This window comes from Hylobates moloch, unplaced genomic scaffold (assembly GCF_009828535.3).
Source record: "Hylobates moloch isolate HMO894 unplaced genomic scaffold, HMol_V3 SCAFFOLD_9, whole genome shotgun sequence".
NCBI classification, from domain to species: Eukaryota; Metazoa; Chordata; class Mammalia; order Primates; family Hylobatidae; genus Hylobates; species Hylobates moloch.
Window position 1 is genome coordinate 44,205,073 of NW_026652284.1, and position 21,094 is coordinate 44,226,166.

Sequence of the window (21,094 nt, forward strand, 5' to 3'; positions counted from 1 at the left end):
TATGCATCAGATAACATATTAGACATTTGTGGCCAAAAGGCCAAAGACATTGGCTTCTATAACAATGGGCATGTGTTATTGTTCTTAATTTACAGCTAGGGCAAATGAGGCTCAGAAGCATTAAATAATTTGCCCTAAATCACAGAACTCACAAAAGAGAGAGCTGGGATCAAGTGCTTGTTGGCACACATGCTGACATCTACATGAAGCTTCTTTGGCAGGAGAACAGGAAGTAGGTAAGACCTTGGTTCTGGGGCCGGGCAGACCTGGGCCTTTCTGGCAGTTGCATGTATATATTTATATATATGATCTGTGGGATTGTGGGCAGGGCACTTAACCCTTGTGAGGCCTAGTCTCATCTGTGCAATGAGATGGTGACAGCATCTACCTCGTAGAGGTGATGTGAAGATTGAATAAGGTGCTTTGAGTGCAGCCCTGAGCACAGCTAATGCTGATAGGTGGTAGGGACTATTACTTTTTTAACCCCTATTTCTGATACGGAATGGAAAGGCTGGAAGAAAAGATGCAACTAGGGAGCACTTAGGCTTCAATAACTGCACCATATAGATCAACCAAAGTCAAACTTTCCCATTAATTCCCTGATTGCCCTCATTATCATATTAAATAAATTTTACAAGTCTTATTACTGTCAAATCACTTTATCCGAAGGCCATGTCTCAGATCAGATGTCATACACTTGGAGGCTGAGGAGGAACAGAGACATCTCGTCGTTGATCAGGGTCAACTGATCAATTGCAAATTGGTTGAGACTATAAAATCTACATGTGTTTTACTGATGGTTTGGAATCACATGGCATTGAGGCTGCTCACTGCTGTGGGGTCCAGATGCTGGTCCATTCTGCATGGAGGTGGAAGGGCTCACTTACAGAGAAGGAAGTCAGCAGAGACGCCTTGGAGGCCTATTTCCATTACACACATTCTCCTTTAACAGAGGCCTCTGAACACTGAAGTGGCAGCAGTGAAATGATCGTTGTAAAATGACTCCGTTTTGGTAAGGTCATACTCTTTTGGACTAAGTGTGTTCTAAACTCACTTCCTTCTCTGGACTCCTAGAGTCTGGACTATCAAAGGGAATCGAAGAAATTTCAAAATCAAAGAAATTTGGGAATTGAAGAGTATCAAGAGTGTGCTACCATCAACGGAATCTGCAGATTCCTCACCAACTAATCAGGGCAGGCTGATCCCTGCTTAGAGTCAAATGCCATACATGTGACAAGTTTTAATGTCGTTCTCTCTTAAGCTGTTTCTCTGCACTGATAGAATCTTGGAAGCCAAGAGGTGATTGACCTGCTGCGTCTCTCGGCTCTCCTCACCATAAACAAGGTGATGAAACTTTTGAAGTTTTCAGAAAGTGAACAATGAAAGGCAGCAGCTATGAGGACTGTTGCCAACATCACTATAATTTAAGCTTTCCAGGGAGCAAATCCCAATGTGGGTAGCGGCTCTCCTGTCTGCTGGTATTAGATTTCCGTTTCCTCTCTCTGGCCCCTCTCAGCTTGCCCATCCAGGCTGCCAGGCCTGCTTCTTCGCTACATGTGTCCAATTTGACTGTGACAATACTGACGGCTTGATGTCCACAGACGATGGAAGGGTTTCTCCTCTGGCCCGACGGGTGTTAAGAGAGCTGGGTTAGCACTGATGTCTCAGGCAAATTGATCTTCATTCCCATGAAGCAGAGAAACACTTTAAAAGAATGTCTAAATCATCTGGTGTATTAAGGCATCAAGTTCTTGCACAAATTGTACCAGACATTTTTTTCGTTGTGGCAAGACAGGCATTTTGCAAAGATGTCAAATCACATAAAGCCGCAGCGCAATGCAGCATCAAAGACGTAATCTGTGCTTGTCGCTTTGTCAGGCAGGAGTTACCATTAACAAACCCAGCGAGCGAAGCGGAATCCAAACACACTTTGTACCTCCGCCATGATGGACAGGTGAATGCCTTGGCAAGAGTTACTATGGTTCTCCTGGCCCCTATATATCTATTTTCTTTTGATCTTCTACAAAAAGCAGCCAGCAAGACAAGCAGCAATCCAGAGTGGTACAAATTAAGAGCTTTGGTCAAAGCCTTAATATTGAGAAACAGGGCATGCTCGGACTTAGCAGATTCAGGCATGTGAACTGTTGGACTTACTATATATAGGTCACAGAAATTAAAATAACAAGTGGGTTAGCGAGATGAATGGACACAAGGACCTTTCTGTAGTGAGCACGGAAATGGATGTTTGTCTGCTTGTTCTTTCTTCAGACTGGAAGCTCCTGGGGAAATGACACTACCATTGCCCCCCAAAACACAAGGCAGAAGTGGAGTTCAACATACATGGGGCTTTGGACAAGGTTGCTGCTGATCATGGTTCCTAAATAAGCCTTTGGGTTCATTTCCTGATCTGTAATCAAGGAACAAAGGGATTGTGCTCTAATATTTTTTATTATAAAATTCAGTGACTCTATGTGTCATGTGATTATCTATCTTATCTATTGTCTATCTGTGTGTCCTCTGTCATCTATCTACCTATCTGTCTTTCCTATTTATCCACCCATCTATCTAATCTATCTCCTTACATACACATTTATCCCTCCTAATGTTAACAGACACCAAGAGAAACAGTGTTTGCATTTTGAGTACTCTGAGGCCCTGCAAAACAGTTTAAGGTAATAAAAAAAAGCACACATACACATATATGTGTAGACTCTTTCAGAAACTACTCCTGGGCCTTCCCCCTGCTCTTCTCTTTCTCCAAGGCTACAGCAGGTTGAGGGCATAAAGAGGCCTGAGAAGAATGAGTAATGCAGGGTCGATATTCGGGTCAGGTTGGAAGCAGTGCAGCCAGGTGTGCCCTGGTGTTCTATGAGCTTCCGGGATGTGATACTTGCCAGGTCTCATCAGTGAACACCATAAAGCTTTTCATTGAGAAGAAAATTGTCGCTAACTACTGAAGTTACTTACAAAATGTTTGTTGAATAAATGAGGGAGAGAGGGAGGAAAAGAAAAAGAGGAAGAAGAGAGAAGAAAGTTGGTGGGGAAAGGCTAGTGGAAGCTCTGACAGCATGTTTTGAACCCTCAGAAGACTGCGAAGGTTAAACTGTCTCAACAAGCATCTTGCTTTCCCCAGCCTTGCTTACAGTGGATGCTCAATACAGACTTGAGTGATTAATACAGTGATGAGAAAAATGGAACTGCAACCTTTTAATTGCTTAATTGGTGGCCATAAAGTGATGGCTGAATGCCAAAAGGCTAATGGTTGTCTGCATTCGGGTGATATTTTTCTAAAGGTAAGTCTATTTATTTTCTATTTGTCCTTCACTGACAGGTGCCTAAAAAACATAGTTTGAAAAAGTTACTTCTAATTCACTTATCTTCCTTAATTTATAGATCTTTCTCACAGAAGTAGCCTAAATATAAAGCGAGAAAATAAAATATTAGGAAAACTATTTAAAAGCCCAAGTAATCGGTTGGTAAGAGATCCTTTTTGACCCTAAAGGCAAAATTTGCAAAGTTAATGAAAACTGTGGTTTAAAAAAGGTGTACATAGAAATCTGCAGATGCTTGAAGCTGATATGACATATTATTTTTTTAAATCAATAAAATTTAATTTAATTACTGATGAAGTTGAATAGGTACAAGTACTCTATTATAGAAATGAGGTTAGATTCTGCAGGGACAGAATGGTGTCTAGGTAAAGCAACCTGCAGCCAGGACCGCAATGATATCCGAGAAGCCTCCTGTGGCTGTGAAGAGTGCCATAGGATGGGAACCAAACCCTAGCCTGCTCCTGGCCCTTTCTGGTTCCGATTTGTGATGCTCCTGACCTGGACAGAGCTGGAAGAGGTCTGTTTTCTGACTGTGGCTGTGCACCGTGACTCAGGCAGGTCTGTGGGCCCACTCTCCTGTCCCATTTGCTGTGTTTTCCCTGCCAAGTTTTCGTATCCATTCATCTGGCTCCAGCTTGTGAACCTGCCCCTGGCCCTTGTCTGCTTCTCTTGCTGGAAGATTCACTCTGATGGACATTATCCTGAATGCTACCCTCACTCTGCTTGACCCTGATCGAGACAAAGGAAGGAAGTGCCCACAGTTTTGCCCCACGACATGCACTGGTCCATATTTTCACGGTGAAAATTACAGCAACAATTTGAATCTTAGTAAAAGTCTCTCATCATTTTGAATACAAGCTGCAGAAATGGATGGGGCTTATGGCTAGGTCAGTTCTGGTATGGAAGGATGTGCATGTGGCCTCCCAGAGGGTGCTAACCCCACTTTCTAAGAAGTGTGGCCTTGTGAGCACCATAGGAGTGACAGGGTTACTCTTTTGGTCCCACACTGGCCAGTGAGAAGGTATCTTGTCCTTGAAGGAAACCTCAACCCTGAGTTCCTTAAAGCAATGTTACTAAGACCCATTTGCGCAGTGGTTCATGTTCTAAGTGTTTGGTCTGCATGAGTGAAGGTGGCCCCAGAGCAAACATAGCCAGGGCTCAGCACAGAGCAGTTCCAATCTCTATCCTCCACGCAGGGGCAGGTACCCTAGTGCAGTAGTTCCCAAAGTGTGGCCAGTAGACCTCTGAGGTCCCTCATACCCTTCCCAAGGGTCTTTGAAATAAAAACTGTTTTTATAATAATTCTAAGACATTTTTCCATGACTTATCCACTGGAGTTTTCTAGAGGCTACCTACTGCTATTGCAACAGATTGAATACAGAAGGAGATACAAGAATCATCTATTATTAGCCAGACATGAAAAAGATTTGCGAAAATACAAAATGATGTCTTTCTCATTAATTTTTTTGTTTCAATAGTCAAGTTATTTTTCATAAAGTAGTTTACTTTTGTTAACATGTAATGCTAATTGATTACAGCTAATTTCAAAGAATTAATAAATATGTACTTAAAATTCCTGTTTTAATTTCTAATATAATATTAGATTAGATATGATATCACCACATTGTAATGGTAATTGATAGGTGTAACCAACACAAACAAAGCCCTTTTCGGGTCCTTCAGGGATCTTTGAGTGAAAAGAGGATCCTGATCACAAAACGCTTGTGAATGGCTGCCCTAATGGAAAGGACCTGGCCTTTGGCCCCAGATGGACCCAGGGTTGAATCCTAACTTCTCCCCTTAGCACTGAGGGTATTGGCAAGCAGCCTGCCTTTGCTGAGCTTCAGCTTGCTTGTCTGTGGAACGCAGATCATGCTAATCCCCAGGGAGGTTCTGCAGGTGGACTGTAGGAGCCTCGGCTGGAGCTACAGCCGCAGCTGTGGACAGCCCTCCCGCAGGTCCACTAGCCACCGGCCGGAGAATTGAGTGACTGCGTCTCTCCCTTTGTCCTTAGCCTTAGCTGGTGCAAGGAAGCTGCTTTAGTGAACTTCCAGGAACTGAGTCATTCACATAGACTCACTTTCCTTTCCTCTGGTGAAGATTCATGATAACCATCGTGCCTCCCACTCTTTGTGTGCTCTGGGATACCAGATGGCAGGAAATGGACCATTTCACTCACAAAGGGAGCTGTCCTCAGGACAGCCACAACAAATGCCAGCTCAGCCGGCATGTCCTCTCAGGTTGCAGGTGGAACAAGTGGAGCACAAAGTATCAGACCAATGTCTGCAGTTCCAAAGTGGGGAGTCAGTGTGCAAATGCTGGCGCCTGCGTGTCTCCACGGTTACTGACCCAGATACCATGCTTTCCCTGGGGCAGGCACCTGGATTTGACCCAGTCAGGTACAGCATCCATAAGGAACAGTGTGAGCAGCATGTACCTATGAGTCAAGTGCTAGGTGTATATGGCTGAGTTGATCCATCGTCCACTTGTGGCTTCTCCCACTGTGTCTGCCTTTAAGATGTGAACTCAAATTCTCTGAGCATGTTCATGATACTAAGGCCTTCAGTAGTCCTCCTGGAGAGAGAGGCTCTTAAGAAACAGGGCAGCAGACAGGTAGGCAATCTTTTGAATACAACGTGGAAGAGGGAAGGTAAGGCATGACCACCCCAGATTTTGGAAGCAGTCTGTGAACATATCTGGGTCTGTGTTATTCAGCAGCCCATTGCTGACTTCACTTAAAGGATTCTAGAGCTTTTCATTCACTGTTGGAATGGAGACCTTTTGGGTTTAGATTAGATCATTGGATTTGGAAGTGTGGGGAGAAGCTGACTCAGCTGTCCTTGCTCAGGCTGTCTGTCTGCCATCATCTCCTCAAGCCACTCAGACTCCCTCATTACTGCCCCATGGGGATTCCTCCTCTCACTGTGTCTCAGCCTCAAAGAGAAAATGATTCAGCAGGGACTTGGGTTCCTGTACTGCTAGGCGCTTCTCCGTGTGGTCTAACGATTCCTTGCCTCAGAGGATCCACCTCAGACACGTCAGGACACCAGACACCAGAATTGGGGAGATGTGGGTATCTAGATCTGAACTAGAGGTTTTTCAGCATTTCTTAGAGAGAGACAATATTTTGGCAGAACATTTACAGGGGATGGGGAGTCTGATGACGGTGGGGTGCCATGTAAATCTTAGGAGTGGCACCCGTCACGAGCTAGAGGATTTTAGGTCTAATAGAGGTGTTGCTACCCCTGTTTCCTCAGGATCTAAACCCTGTCATTTGGAAAGTGGACTTATGTGTGGTTGTGTTCTCTAAAACAAAGTTCTCTTCATTCTCCTTTAGTTTTTATAGGTGTTTTGAGATTTCCACCTTTCTGAACTGTGCTGAGAAAGACAAAGGTATGGATGCATCAGAGCTGCCCTTGAGTACAAGTTTTTAAGGAAGAGCAGCATACACTTAGCATGTTGGGGGCAGTGGGAGAAACCCTAGGGGGCAGAACCTGGAGACACTGAAGCTCCCTGATTCTCCCTTCCAGGGTGTGAGCGAGAAGGCTGCTCCTGTCCTGAAGCTTTTGTGCCTGCATCCTCACAGCCTCACCGAGTCTCCACGATGGACTCCTGTGCCCACTTCTGACCACTCCCCTCTTCTCTTCTGTTCTTAGGTTAACTCGCCTTGCCCAGCCCTCCTATGTAGAAGAAAGATCAGACAGAGCCTTCAGTCTATTCCTTGCCGTTATCCAGCCAGGCTGCCCTCCCGATGGCTGCATCAGCACGAGCGCTCATGTCAGAGCTGTGAGCAGTTTCCTTGTCGAGGCCAGGTGGGATCGCAGACTTGGATTCCTGTCTGTGCCCTTATTCTAAGAACCCAGGGTTTCTAGTGCATTTCCACCCATGTTGTGGGTAGGGATGGGAATAGGAACATGCATTTTAAATGACAGACAGAAACAGCAAGAAAGGTTTAATAAAATCAGGTAGAAATCAAGATTATGGGGACTATTCTGCTCACACAGTTATTGTAACCTCTGAGCTATCATCAGGAAGAAGTTAGCTCACAAACCTATTGTTTGGCTACTGGCTCATTCCAGAAAGAGTGGCTGTAAGTGTTGGTTTCAGGGTGAATTATCTTTTCCTTTGGTACTTTCTGCCTCCTTCCATAGCAGACATTCATCTTCTGTACACGTGGACATAATGAGCGCAGAAAATGCTAAGCCTGGAGAGTGTGGGGTGGCTCTGCCATGCAGTCCTGTTGGGACAAATATGTAGAAAGTCCAAACTCCCCGCTGGAAGTCAGTGTCAGAAAACAGGCTCCAATCCCACTAGAAATAAATCTCTTTCTTTGTGGTAAACCTAAAGAACAACACTCACTACTTCCAGAAAATCTTCCTTAGAGGTATTCAGAGGAATAGGAAATACAGTGCTGTGGTGTACTAAAATATTGCCATGATCAATATTAAACTTTTGAATTTGAAATATTATGAAATTCAACAGACATCAAAACTTTTGCAGAAAACCACATGATATCTGTAGAGCTCCACATGCACTAAAACATTATTTTTTTGGATGATAATATTTGAAAGCAACAAGAATCTTAAAAACTCTCCTGGGAAACAGTCACGTTGGCTGCCCTTGCAATGAATTTGTCAACATGTTTTATTTGGCTTTAACATTTTAAATGTAAATGTCTTCAGTTTTGCTATCAAGTCCTGTTTCCTCACAACCCTGTCTGGTTTCACTTATTTCCAGTTCCTTCTTGTCTCCTCCTGGATGTTATTAACCTGATGCTGGATTGGTACTCAGTTTCTTTATTTTAAAGGTGAAGGTCCAGAGAGGTGAAGTGATTGAACTAAAGCCACAGAGCCAATTAATGCCCAAGCAAAGATGAACACTCCCCCCTCCGCCATGTGTTCTTTCACCGAAGGATGCTCTCCCTTTGTTTTTTAATCCTACCAACAAAGAAAGGAGCTATTCTGATGTATTTTTAAATAGCATGCTATTTTAGACTGCTGTAGAAATTCATAAAGACATAAAATGATATCTGCAGAATAACAACCCTGGACCAATATCTAAACAAGAACCTTTAACTTCCGATGACTCTCTCATTTGGGTGGGTAGGGATGGGGCGAAGGTGCATGGCGGGGGTGCTTGATGGCCCATGGCAGTCCTCCTCACCTCCCTCTCTAAAGTTGCTCTGGGGTGAGCAGGTGTGGGGTCCGGTCTACTCCTGGGAATGCTTTTTGCTGTAGGCAGCCCTTTTGGAGATAGAGGGAGGTTTTGACGAGGAGAGGAAAGTTCTATCCCTTCCATCCTCTGAAAGTGCACATATCCCTGGTGGGGATATCAGGGTTTTATTCTGTATATAAAAACAAATTTTCTATCTGTTATCACATTTCTTTAAAAAGACTAGATAGATTTTCACTAAAGCCAGGGGACAGTTTGGGTTGGGCTGATTTCAAATAATGCTGTGACACATACATGGGGGATGTCAAAGAGATTAAGCCCTGAGAGGTGCGACTGGAGGAGCCCTTGGGTGGTTCCCGCCCTCAGGAATGATGAATGGCTGCAGGCTTCCACTGAGTAGCCCATGAGTCCTACAGAGAATCTGCTAAGGTCTGAATCAGCATCTGAAGCTGGACCAAGACATCAAGGTTTTTAAGGACTTGCAGTGAAGCTGGAAGACCATTGATGAAGGGCTTAGCTGAAAATGAGCTGACTGTGACAATGGGACTTAGAACGCACCCGTGGGCTTGGGAGTGGTGTGCACATGCCTGCATGCCTGTGTGTGCACCCATGTGTGTGTGCATGTGTGGTGGAGTGCAGTGGCAGGAAGTAGTTCCTAGAAAAAAAAAAAAAAACATTGAACTTCATTAAGGACGCAGCTCCAGTGGAGGCAAGGTCACAGCCCACGAACAGTATTCAACCTGGTTGTTCCTGACTGTGCCACTTGGCCACCTGTTGCTTTTGGGTCACAAGCTGCCAAACCCCAACCTAACCCACAGCAGACAGATGCTTGTTTTAACGTGGTTGTGCTGCTCCCAGGTAGGAGCTGGCAATCTTTTGAATAAAACAGTGAGAAGGGCTCTGGCTTTCCCTGAATTGTTTCCTGAAATCTTTTCCACTGAGATTACACAACAGAGGAAAGAATAATTGCGGCAAGAGAAAGTTTAAATACTACTCATATTATTTACACACACACAGGGTCTGCCAAAGAAGTGCAGTGAATGTTCACAAAACTTCCTCTCAAAGATTTTTCCCTTGAAATTAAAGAGAATAATTGAGGCAAAAAGTTAATTTTCTTTTGAGTTATCTAGAATATTGCCTTGTTTTTTGCTTTTTTGTGCAGACATAGAATTAGGCCAGTCAATCGTAGAGAAAAGGTGGAGAAATACTTGTCTTTGAATAAAAGGACTGGCTTTGAAAGTTAACCTAAATTTGTTTTATCTTACACTGTTCTATGCAAATATCTTACTACTGCCCTGCAAATGAAAGTGTGACAGTGGTTATTGTCAGACACAGGAAAATATAGTCAAAGAGATTTCCCAGTAGATTTCATGCTTTATTTTATACTGAATACAATTTAGCCCATTAAAATAGTTGGAAAATCCAAAGGTAAATACATGTAAAGTCTTTAAAGCGTGATTTTAGTTTTTAAAGTACTGTTAAGCCTCACTAATTTATTTTAAAAAACAAACAAGGCTGGAATGCCAATATTAACACCAATATTTGCATTCAGAATCCATTCTCCTTTGAAGAAATCACCACACAAATATTTCCAGTTCCGCTTTACCTCCCTGTCCCAAAGTCAATATCCAGGAGTGAGAAATGAAAGAAAATAGAGGATAGAGATGCCGGCTGTAACTATGACTGTGAAATAGATGGAACTTTCCTTCGGGTCCTTTCTTCTGGGCTGTTTTTGTTCTCTCCCATCCCTTGGGGACTCTGGTGACACTCCTCTCTTCCCTTTAGCCAGCTGAAGCTCTCAAATTGATCCCCAATTACCCCAAGTTTTCCATGACATTGATTTCATCCTCTACCAAAAAAAAAAAAAAAAAAACCTTCCCCTTGCCCTCTGTCCCAACAAAATGTTTGCAGGGCATCTACCCAGTCCAGGTGATAAAGAAGTGAAAATAAGACAGCACTTTGCCACTGGGGCTCTTCCCCAGCCAAACAACACACTCATCTCAGAAGAGGCCTTGAGCCCCCAGAATGACTGAGTCGTGTAAAAATGAGCAGTGCTATTATCAGGGTCAGTGGTAAAACATTTTGTGGAAGGGCATGTTATGAACTGAATGTGTCCTTTTGAAATTCCTGTGTTAAAACCCTGATACCCCCATGGTATTAGGAGGTGGTCAGGACGTGAGGAAGGACCCCCATGAATGGGATGACTTTCCTTATAAAAAGAGACAGGAGGGAGCCCACTGTCTCTGTCTCTGCTCTCCTCCATGTGAGGATATAGCGAGAAGGCTGCCTGTAAACCAGAAAGTGGGCCCTCAGCAGACACTGGGTTTTTCAATACCATGGACTGTCCATTCTTGAGAACTGTGAGAAATAAATATCTGTTGTTGAAGCCACCCAGTCCATGGTGATTTGTTGTAGACCCCAGAACAGACTAAGATTTAAGGCAGTTTTTCGACTGTTCCTTAGGTCATACCTCCTGGATGACGCTCAGCTTCCAGCTTTCCACCGGGACCTAGTGTAGGCAGGATGGGCCACATCTACCTAAAAGCCTCCCAACTTGGTCTCCGTCCTCATCCTTGCTTTTCCAGCCCACTTGACCCACACATTCTGGTGAGTGACCATCTTTCTGTAGAGTGAATGACAGGCCATTCTCCTTTCAAAGACCCTCACTGATTTCCCACCACCTATCTATGAATTCCAGACTCCTTATTCTGTCTCTCTAGATGGCCTGTGGGCTGGGTCCATCTGCTTCCCCAGCCTTCTGTTTGACTGCACCCTGGTACACATCTGGTGTTCTCATGACGCCACATGACTTATGATTTCTCAATCAATTCCTCACTTTTCTACTTCACGGTCATGCCTTTCCTGGACTCTCTCTGCCTCCGTTCTCTGCTTGCAAACTGTCCATTCATGTGCTGCTTTCTCGATGGGAATGCAGTGTGAGCCCCGATCCAATCAACTCGAGCTCCCAGAGCATGTGCCCCATCTTCCTCAGTGGTTCTCATAGGAAGATGTGCTTGTCACAATCATTTGAGGAGTTTCCTTGAACAATTCCTAACTTTCCTTTCCCTCTCCCAAAATCACTTCCTAAAGCTCCTCAGTGATTTGCTACCTCCCTGAGGTGGAAAGATTGCACACTATTGCTTTGATTATTCAGGAGGGCTCATTACCTGAATATTCATAATCCCAGGCATTATAATTATAGCACTCAACAGAGAAGTAAAATATTATCAATAAATTGACCACTTACACAATTAGCTCCCTTAATCATGCCTCCCTGACTAATACTATCTTGGTAGTATCTGCTGGACAGCCTAGCTGATTTTTGGATGGCATTTCAATGCAAAGTGATTACAAAATGAAGATGAAAAGATGGAGAATTTCATGAAGTTGATTAAACTGATGCTGGTGATGCTGGGGAACTCTAAGTCACAAGCAAGAAAAATGAGTATCAGTGTATGAAGACCAGATAAGTGAAGAAAAAAACTAAAAGTGATAATTAATGTCATCGTAGCTCCGCCTAGAGAGAATGATTTGAAGAGAATTGAGTAAGAAATGCTTATGGAATAGCTGGTGAAACTTGTGTGTGTGTTTAAATAACTCTCTTTATGAGCATGCTGTGAAAGCCAAAGAGGAAGTGAAAGATATTCCACCATGCCAGTATATAATCTGTTGATAAGATGAAGCCCATACCCTCCATCAATGTGTAATTATTTGTTCTATGAATGAGTGCATGGTGTAAATCAAAACCATGTCTTATTAAATATAATAAAACAAATGTATTTTCATGATGCTTAGTTTTATTTTTCAAGATAAAGGTAACTTTTTTAGATCTATGAGGTTTTGGCTCTTATGAGAGCTATTGTAACTTGTTCTTCTTTGGCATTAATTTCCCTCAAATAGTAAGGACCTCCTATAGTTAGTTACTCAGAGGTCTACATACCTTACTAGGCAGTAAGCTCGTTGCAGACATCAGCCAATCTTCATTCTCATATCCATAGTGCATAACTAGTATCCAAGGTAGACTGAATGAAGGGGAGCTAGTTAAAATTAATAGTGAATGTAAAAATTGGTTTGGTTTTCTTTTGAGAATTAGGTTTCCTTGGGCTTCAAAAAAGCAGTTGAGTTTTATCATTTTGGCTACCAAATTGAGAGACTATTTTTGTTTTCTTACATCGATTTATTGCATTTGTTCTACATTCCCAGTTAAACTTCTCATTGTCAGGATCTGCTTTCATTGTTAATCCTCACTGTTCCTATAAAGGCATCATTCTAGAGCTCCACTTGGCGATGAACTGTCTTGGGCAGAAGGGAATTACTCAGACAAGCTCATGGGCACAATCTCAACTTTTTGAAAGAAGAGAAAATTCTGGATCTCATTTATTTACTTGGAAAAAGCAGGCATTTATGTTTTATGGGTAGTGCTTTAAGATGACTCAATGTCTTTAAAAGGGACGTTTGTTTATTATTACGAACCCAACTTCTATGCTCAGGATTTTCAGCTGAAACTAGTAGCCAGCTTGATGACTTCTGGCCCTGACTTCCGGCCCTGACTTCCTTGCCAGTTATCATGCTGCCTACAACTGTATTGTGGACGGCTGAGCAGGCCAAATTGCTCCAAGATTTATATATTTCATAGAACAAAACATTTTCTTAACTTTTTACTAAAATTTCAAACCAAACAAAAGCAGAAAGGTTAGTATAATAAGCCCCCATATAGCCATCATATAGCTTCAACTATTATGAATATTTTTGCCACAATTGTTTCACTTATTTCCTTCCTTCCTTCCTTTCCTTCCTTCCTTCCTTCCTTCCTTCCTTCCTTCCTTCCTTCCTTCTTTCCTTCTTTCCTCCTTAAGAAGTATATTCTAGCCATATGTCATTCTATTCTTATGTACTTCAGAAGAGAAATGAGACCAATTATCCTTTAGAAATCCCATATTTTAGGATTTTCTGCTTGATTCTTTGTGGTGAAATGTAACTCAATTGTATTTTTGTTATTTTCTGAAGAAGAGATGCTGATGTCTCCTTCATAGTGCATTATTTTAGGAGATATATGACATCTTGTCTCACTTTTCATTATTTGAAGACAGTCTGATCTTCACATCAAGAAGTTTCTCATCAATCTTTCATCAAATGGCTTCATCCATTTAATGATCCTTGCTAAATCCATTATTTTATTTGACGTTTTAAAATGATGATGCTTCTAATTCTATTATTCTTTCCAGATTAATTGGCTGAATTTTTTTTAATAAGAAATTCCCCTCATCAACAGGGGAATTTGGTTACCCTGCATTCAATGCTTATAGGAAAGGCAAGATAAATGCTTATTTCTTAACTTTTAATTGCCAACTTTCAGAGTAAAAAGTTGGCACCCTAGTTAATTGCAAAGTGTTGAATAAGGTCCACTCTTCCCCTTTTTTGGGCTTTTCCTCATTTATTCATTGATATTTATTTATTTATTTGAGAAAGGGTCTGGCTCTGTTACCCAGGCCGGTGTGCAGTGATTCAATCTAATCTCACTGTAATGTTTGCCTCTTAGGCTCAAGTAATCCTTATACCGCAGTCTCCTGAATAGCTGGGACTACAGGCGTGTGCCACCATGCCTGGCTAATTTTTGTAGAAATAGGGTTTGGCTATGTTGTCCAGGCTGGCCTCAAACTCCTAGCCTCAAGCAATCTACCTGCCTCAGCCTCCCAAAGTGCTGGAATTATAGGCGTGAACCACCATGCTTGGCGTCTTTTAATTTTTAATAGTAACTCAAATGTACTTTAAAAAAAATATATTTAATGTGTTTCAGTCAATTAATTAATTATCTTTTTAAATAACATTGTCTCATCTTTGGCCAAAGTCCCTTTGTGTTGGCTTTGGTTTTCTTTTAATGTGACCTATGAGTCTTTGGTAGCCTCTTTGCTTTCTGGGATAATAAGACGCTCCATTCTCAGCCTGTGTATTTCCCCCGCTGGCCTGGGAACCTGCCATTCCTCCTAGGAGCCCTCTCTCAGTAGTGAGTGATACCTGCACTTGACAATCAGGACTATTGGTGTGTTCATTGCAGTTGGGTTGTCATTTTTTCCATGCCTTTTTAGAGGACATCCATACAAAACACATAGCTTCGGGAAAAAAAATCATGAGATCATCCTGACGAGTTAAACTTGAACTATAAATAATGAGCTTTTTACTTACCTTCTTTCATCTTATACTTGTAACTCCTTCATTTTACACTGATAGCCTTGGTTCCTAACAACATTAACAAAATTACTTATTTCCACCATCCTACACTCTATATAGGAGAGTTGCAAAATGATCGATAGTAATATTACAACTACAAAATCAACTATTAAAGTGTAAGATCTTCTTTGCATCTCTATTTTTCTTTAGAATATGTCTCACTAAGTTAGTATAGCCAAAATACTGGTTTAAAACATTTGAAATAAGTCATTTCTTTGTAGTTATGTCATTAACTTGGCCTATAGATTCATTCATATGTTTATTTTAATATTTTAGGTATAGTTATATTTTGTTTTTTATGTTTTGAATATGGAAAATATATATTTCTAAATTTATATAACAAAGTATATTTAGAGAAGTATCCTTTCATTCCTACTTCCTATTCTTTTGTTTATTCTTTAATTTTGATTTACCCTTTTAGTGTTTGCTTTTGCAAACATTAGAATGTGTGTGTATGTGTATTTTTCTTCACATAAAGGATATATACCATACATATTTTTCTTTGAATTTGCAGTTTTTAACAATATATCCTAGAAATTGCTCCAATTGGAACACAGATCTCTTTTTCTTTTTCTTTTCTTTTTAAGCCTACATTATGCTCCACTGTGTAGCTATATAAGAATTTATTCAACCAGTTCCTTAGTGATGGACATTTGGGCTGATTCCAATTTTGTTGTTATAATAAAGCTACAATGAATAAACTTGTGTAAATATCACTTCATTTTTGGGAGGTGTATCTTTAGGGTAGACTCTGAGAAGGGTCTCTGGGCCAGGGAAGACTGCACCTGTAACTTTCTGAGGTCTGACTCCATGGGGTCGTGTGGCATCCCATCAACCACACATGGAAGCTCCTGTTTCTCCACTGCCTCCCCGAAAGAGAATGTTGTGAAACAATGTTACAGGAAAGAAGTAGTATCTTAGTGTAGTTTTGATCCAGTTTCTCTTATTGTAAGGAATGTAAACCATTTTTTTTGTATTTCATGTGTCAGCAGAGAATGTTGTAAAAGTTTTTGATTCCTTAGAGTAAAGCATTTAATCAAACTCACCATGTAACTTGCCAATTCGAAAACTCAAATGTATTTTCACATTTAACAATTTGGTAGCAGGACAAGAAGGAGATGAGAATGGCTTTGAAGTCTCTTTTTTCTAAAACTATATTCTGGGGCTGTCTCAGGTAAGTAAATCTCTCAGTGCACTTGGCAATGTACAGCGAACAAAGTCATTGACAAGGCCACAGCCCAGATACAGGGAAGAAACCAGTGCCAGGTGATTCAGGGCCAGAAGATGGTGCATGAAAAACAGCAGCAGGGAGAAAGCAAAACCTCATTTTATAATCAGTATGTGAGAAAGTGATTCAAACACTAACACCAAAGTGCCCAGCACTGAGCTTTAGCAAAATGAGATTCTAGCCCTGCCACCCATAGTCTAAACTTAGGCAAATACAGCTTCTAATGGAGGGAGAAAGTTACTAAGAGTCAGTTTTACAGGTACTTACAACATTAAGTTTTCCTATATGTTAGAGAAAAACAATCAATTGATGTAAACTATAATGTATGTTGATGGAACAAAAATGCAGCATTTACTTTGTAAAAAATCCTTTTCAGAGTCTTCTAACGCAAGAGCAAATATAAAGGACAAAGACTGTAATTCCTTTTGATATTAAAATTGTATTTATTAGGCTTTCCATTGCTAATCATAAATGTTAAATTGAAATTGGCAAATTATACCATTAACGTAACTTCCTTAGTTTTTTGATGAGATTCACAGGAACATCACTAGAAATCTAAGGTCAAGAAGTTAACTACAGAAAGAAATTGATTTTCTTTTTGTTTTTAAATAAATCTTAGCCAGAAGCCTCCACATGCTCACAAATGAGTTGTTAAGTTTATCTTTTGGCCTTACAGACAAACTTACTGGAAATTGAGATAACCATGGGCCAGTTTCCATTTGTCAAAGTTTGTTTTTTTTCCCTTAGCATTTCCCCTTAGGACTGAGGGGCATTTCAGAGGCCTCTGAACAACATCCACATAGCAATTAGAACCTAGAAATCAGCCCTGGGCAAGAACTTTGACCATGAGTCTTGGGTCAGAGAGGGGAAAAGAGAACTATTAGCTGTGTGGGCTCTAGTAGGCACTAGGAACCTGAGGACATGGATGTGTTTCCAAGTAACTGAAAATAGCAGTAACTAAGCAGAGAAGAGAGTGTGTTGCCAGGGACTTAAAGACAGGCTTATAACTTCACTTCATTTCTACAGATGTTTAATAAGCAATGGGACTACAAGAGTCTGGCAAACTAGGGGTACTCAATAAACATTTGTTAAATGAGTAAATGATTGCGAGACCCTGGAGTAGAGGCTACAGGAGATAACAATCTAGCTCTGACTTTATTTTTCTCACGTAGATGGTATATCTGTATTCCTTCTTCACTACTTGCGATTGATTTATTCCATCTTCCCTTGAAATTTCACATTAAAATGCACTTCTTCCAATCATTTTCTGATGGATTCCACGAGACAAACAGAATCCATTAGGCAATATGTAGTCTTCATCTTATATTGCTCTTTATTGTAAAAGATTAGTTTTATAATAATCTGGGGCCTTCTGAACATTATATGAATGCTACATAGGTTACAGGAAACTTGGAGTGACATATTAGCTAGCAAGAAATCATTTCCTCTCAGGATGAGAATATATTAGTTTTCTGGGGCTACTGTAACCAAGTACCACAGACTGCGTAACTTCAACAACGGAAATTTATTGTCTCACAGTTCTGGAGGCAGGAAGTCCAGTACCAAGGTGCCCGCAGGGCCATGCACCCATTGGAAGTGCTGGAGAAGGATTTGTTTCAGGCCTCCTTCCCAGCTTCTGGTAGTTCCTTAGCTGGTGGCAGCGTGACGACAGTCTTCACGTGTCTCTCTCCCTGTGTGCATGTTCATGTTCATCTGTCCAAATTGTCCCTTTTTAAAAGAAGACCTGTTATATTAGATTATGATCCCCCACCCCGATCACCTCATCTTAGCTGATTATATCTGCAAGGACCCTATTTGTGAATAAGGTACCATTCTGAGGTGCTGAGGCATAAGACTCGGACGTATTTTGTGGTGTCACAATTCAACCCATAACAGAAGTCTTAGTGGAGAGATCATCAATAAAAATCAATTACGTGTCTTTAAATGCTTGAGTGTAAGCCTAGGATAACAGATCTGAATAGGGAATTAGTAGAGCTCACTATCCTTTAATTGTCCTATGAGTTGGATGTGGCTAAGGAAGTCCATTGCTATGGACTGAATGGTTGTGTCCTCTCAAATTTCATACGTGGAAGTCCTAATTCCTAAGGTGATGGTACTAGGAGGTGGGACCTTTGGGAGGTGATTAGGTCATGGAGGTAAAGCCTTCATAAATGGGATGAGTGCCCTTATACAAAGAGACATGAGGGAGCTTGCTTCCCCTCTTTCTGCTCTCTGCCACAGGAGGACAAAGCAAGAAGGCACCACGTATGAATGAGGAACCAGCCTCACCATACACTGAGACTGCTGGTGCTTTCATCTTGAACTTCCCAGCCTCTGGAACTGTGGAAAATAAATTTCTGCTATTTATAAGCTATCCAGTCTATGGTATATTTTTATAGTAGCTTGAATGGATCAAGATATCTGTAAAAATTTAAGAGTAAAAAGTTGCTCTTTTTTATTCCAGAAACAGCCTTTTGAGAATATGTCATTACGAATAAGACATTTTTGGCCTTAAAAGGAAATTATCTTGTTGAGATGCCAGGATACATATAATTTAGAAAACAACAAATTGGTTAATATTAAATGACATTCTTCTGAACCTACAATGAAAAGAAGGTAAATGTTTAGGCTGCCCTGGTTGCAAACATTTAAAAGTAGAAAGAGATTGACTTCCTAAATGGCAGAGTTAGGAGCCCAGCAGACCCTCTCCCTAGTGAAACAACCATTTAACTACTGAAAACTATTTTTTTTAAAATTACTATTAAAATCTGATAATTGTCCTAACTTACAACACCAAGTAGTGAAGTATCTATTCAAGAAAATCTACTAAATCTCTGTGAGAACAATAAGACACAGTGACACTTAAGCCACGACCTGCTCATATCACCCTCCCTTCTCTCAGCTCAGTGTGACAGAAGTTCCATTCTGAGTGGGAACAGAGAGGGGCTCCATCTCCTCTTGGCTCTCAGTCTAGAGCTACAGTTCACCCTGAGAGGCACAGGCTATTGGCCTGTCTCATTACTCCCAGCTTTGGGTTACAGGTGGGTACAGCCAAGAGGATGTGGTTCCCCTCTCCCACCAGTCTCCCACTTGTAGCAGCAAGGCAGCTGGCTGAGAATACTGGGCCCTGGTCTCCCTAGCCCCGGCTCAATCAGAGGGCAGAAGGTCTATGTCCTTCTGGGGAGGAGCAAGCTGAGAAGACTAGGGTCTACCCTTCCTACCCAGAGCCCCAGTTAATGGAGCAGGGGAGTCATTGTGGGAGAAGCAGGTTGCTGACCACAGCCCCTAGCCCTAGGGAAGTAGTACATAGATTCTGCCTAGGGAAAGAGGCAATGCGTGAGAAGAAAGCGCTCCAGCATCTCTGCCAAAGGGGACAAACTTTATCTGTAACAGAGAATGTGGAAGTTCATGCCTAAGGGCACTGTCAAAACCAATGTAGATCTTGATGGTGAGCAATAAAGAAGGTGATCCACGATACTCACAGCAAGAGTGAAATGGCAGATCCCCAGGAGGTTTAACAGAGAGCCAAGGACAGGCCAGAGGGCTGAGAAGAGTGCTCCTGGAGTCAGAGCAGCCTCAAAGACAAGCAATGCCTTACAACTTTAATCAGATCAGACCATGGGGCACTTTATGCACAGGGTGTTGTCAAAAACAGTACAGCAATCAGCTAGTAATTAGCAGAGGCTAACAGCCAGGTGTGATACTACAGAAGCAGACCTGGAAGCTTACTGGGGAGATCAGGGAAAGAGACAAAGAGAGCCCAGCTAAAATAACTAGAAAACTGCCACATTAAGACTAAGATAGAAAGTGTCTGTGACTTGCATAGTATTTTATGCAACATATAATATTGTTAATAACTGCAGAAGCTATAGACATTTGTTATATGATACAATGTATCAGATCTGGATTTTTTAGAAGTGAGGGACTAAGATATATAATAAATGTTATAATGAAGTTTCTTCCTAGATGAAAAAAATCTGTTTAAAAACAAAAGAAAATAAATGTGTTAGAAGAGCTAGTCCTGTCAATTTAAAACGAGGTGCATTAAGTCCACTGGCCTGTACTCCCACTTCCCATTGTACAATGCAGGGATCCAGAGCTTTCTTCATTTTTCCAGTTGCAGACTTATCTCGTCTTTGCTACTATATTCCATGATATATTAAAAGCAAATTGTTTCAATGGCAGCAGGTGTGGAAATACCTTCCCAATCTCCATTTTGGCAATACTGGGTAGAACTTTAACGTACAGAAACTTCTTATTGAATCCTCAATTAGGAATGCGGGAACACATTGCAACAGGTGTCAATCTGTCTGGCCGTTATTTGAATGAGTGCCTTTCTGGCTCAGCCATATCCAAACCATGAGGTGAGACTTTTATAAAAATGGCTTTCATCAGTGCTTTGTGGGGTGTGCTAATCAACTACTGGAAGCAAGCATTCACCATGAAAGATCAGGGGCAGAACTCCCTTCGCAGGGACTGTCAGGCTTGCTGCCTCCCGTGCGGATGTCATGCATGCAGTGGGCTCTGGGGAAGACTCAGCGAGGGACCCAGGAACTCACGAGGTGGTGATGCAAGACTCTCCCCTGATCCCAGGAAGGGCTCCCTGAGGATGTGAACATTACTAAATGAAACATCATGGATGTTTCAGATCATGGTGGTGGTTATTTTCTATCTCCTCGTCCTATAAAATGGATAAGCATTTCGATGTCTTGACATTTCATTAGGCACGGGTATATTCCATTTCACAGGGCTTCAGACTCTGTCTTCTGCCTTCAGACTCATTTTAAATACACTTTGGATAAAATAATTTTAAAAGGATTTTTAAAATTATACATATGAAATTTCTAAGCAATTAACAGAGAAAAAAATAAAGACACAAAGAGTTTGGAGCCATAAAACACATTTTTATTCCTATCACTGTAATTGCCAGTTCTTTTTGTTCGGTGTTCTTTTTGTTGGTATAATGGAATGTCTCTCCTAGTGGTTCTTTCTAACAGGTCAAGCAAAATATTTGCATATGAGTGCAATATATTTCTAATGTGCTATGTACTTTCTAAAAGGTGAGACTCCAAAGATGGATCCAATTTTTTTAAACAAATATACCAAAATGTACACATGAAATCTCTAATGACTG

General features: G+C 41.4%; 1 protein-coding gene and 1 long non-coding RNA gene across 4 annotated transcripts in view; one reads left to right on the forward strand and one right to left on the reverse strand.

Moving 5' to 3' along the window:
* XKR4 (XK related 4) overlaps positions 1-21,094 on the reverse strand; it is a 419,899-nt gene that overhangs the window by 118,101 nt on the left and 280,704 nt on the right. The gene's annotated exons all lie outside the window — the stretch shown is intronic.
* On the forward strand, positions 95-11,611 carry LOC131384180 (uncharacterized). Its single transcript, XR_009214765.1, has 4 exons — positions 95-236; positions 3,134-3,293; positions 6,989-7,144; positions 10,968-11,611. It is a non-coding gene; the product is annotated as an uncharacterized LOC131384180 (long non-coding RNA).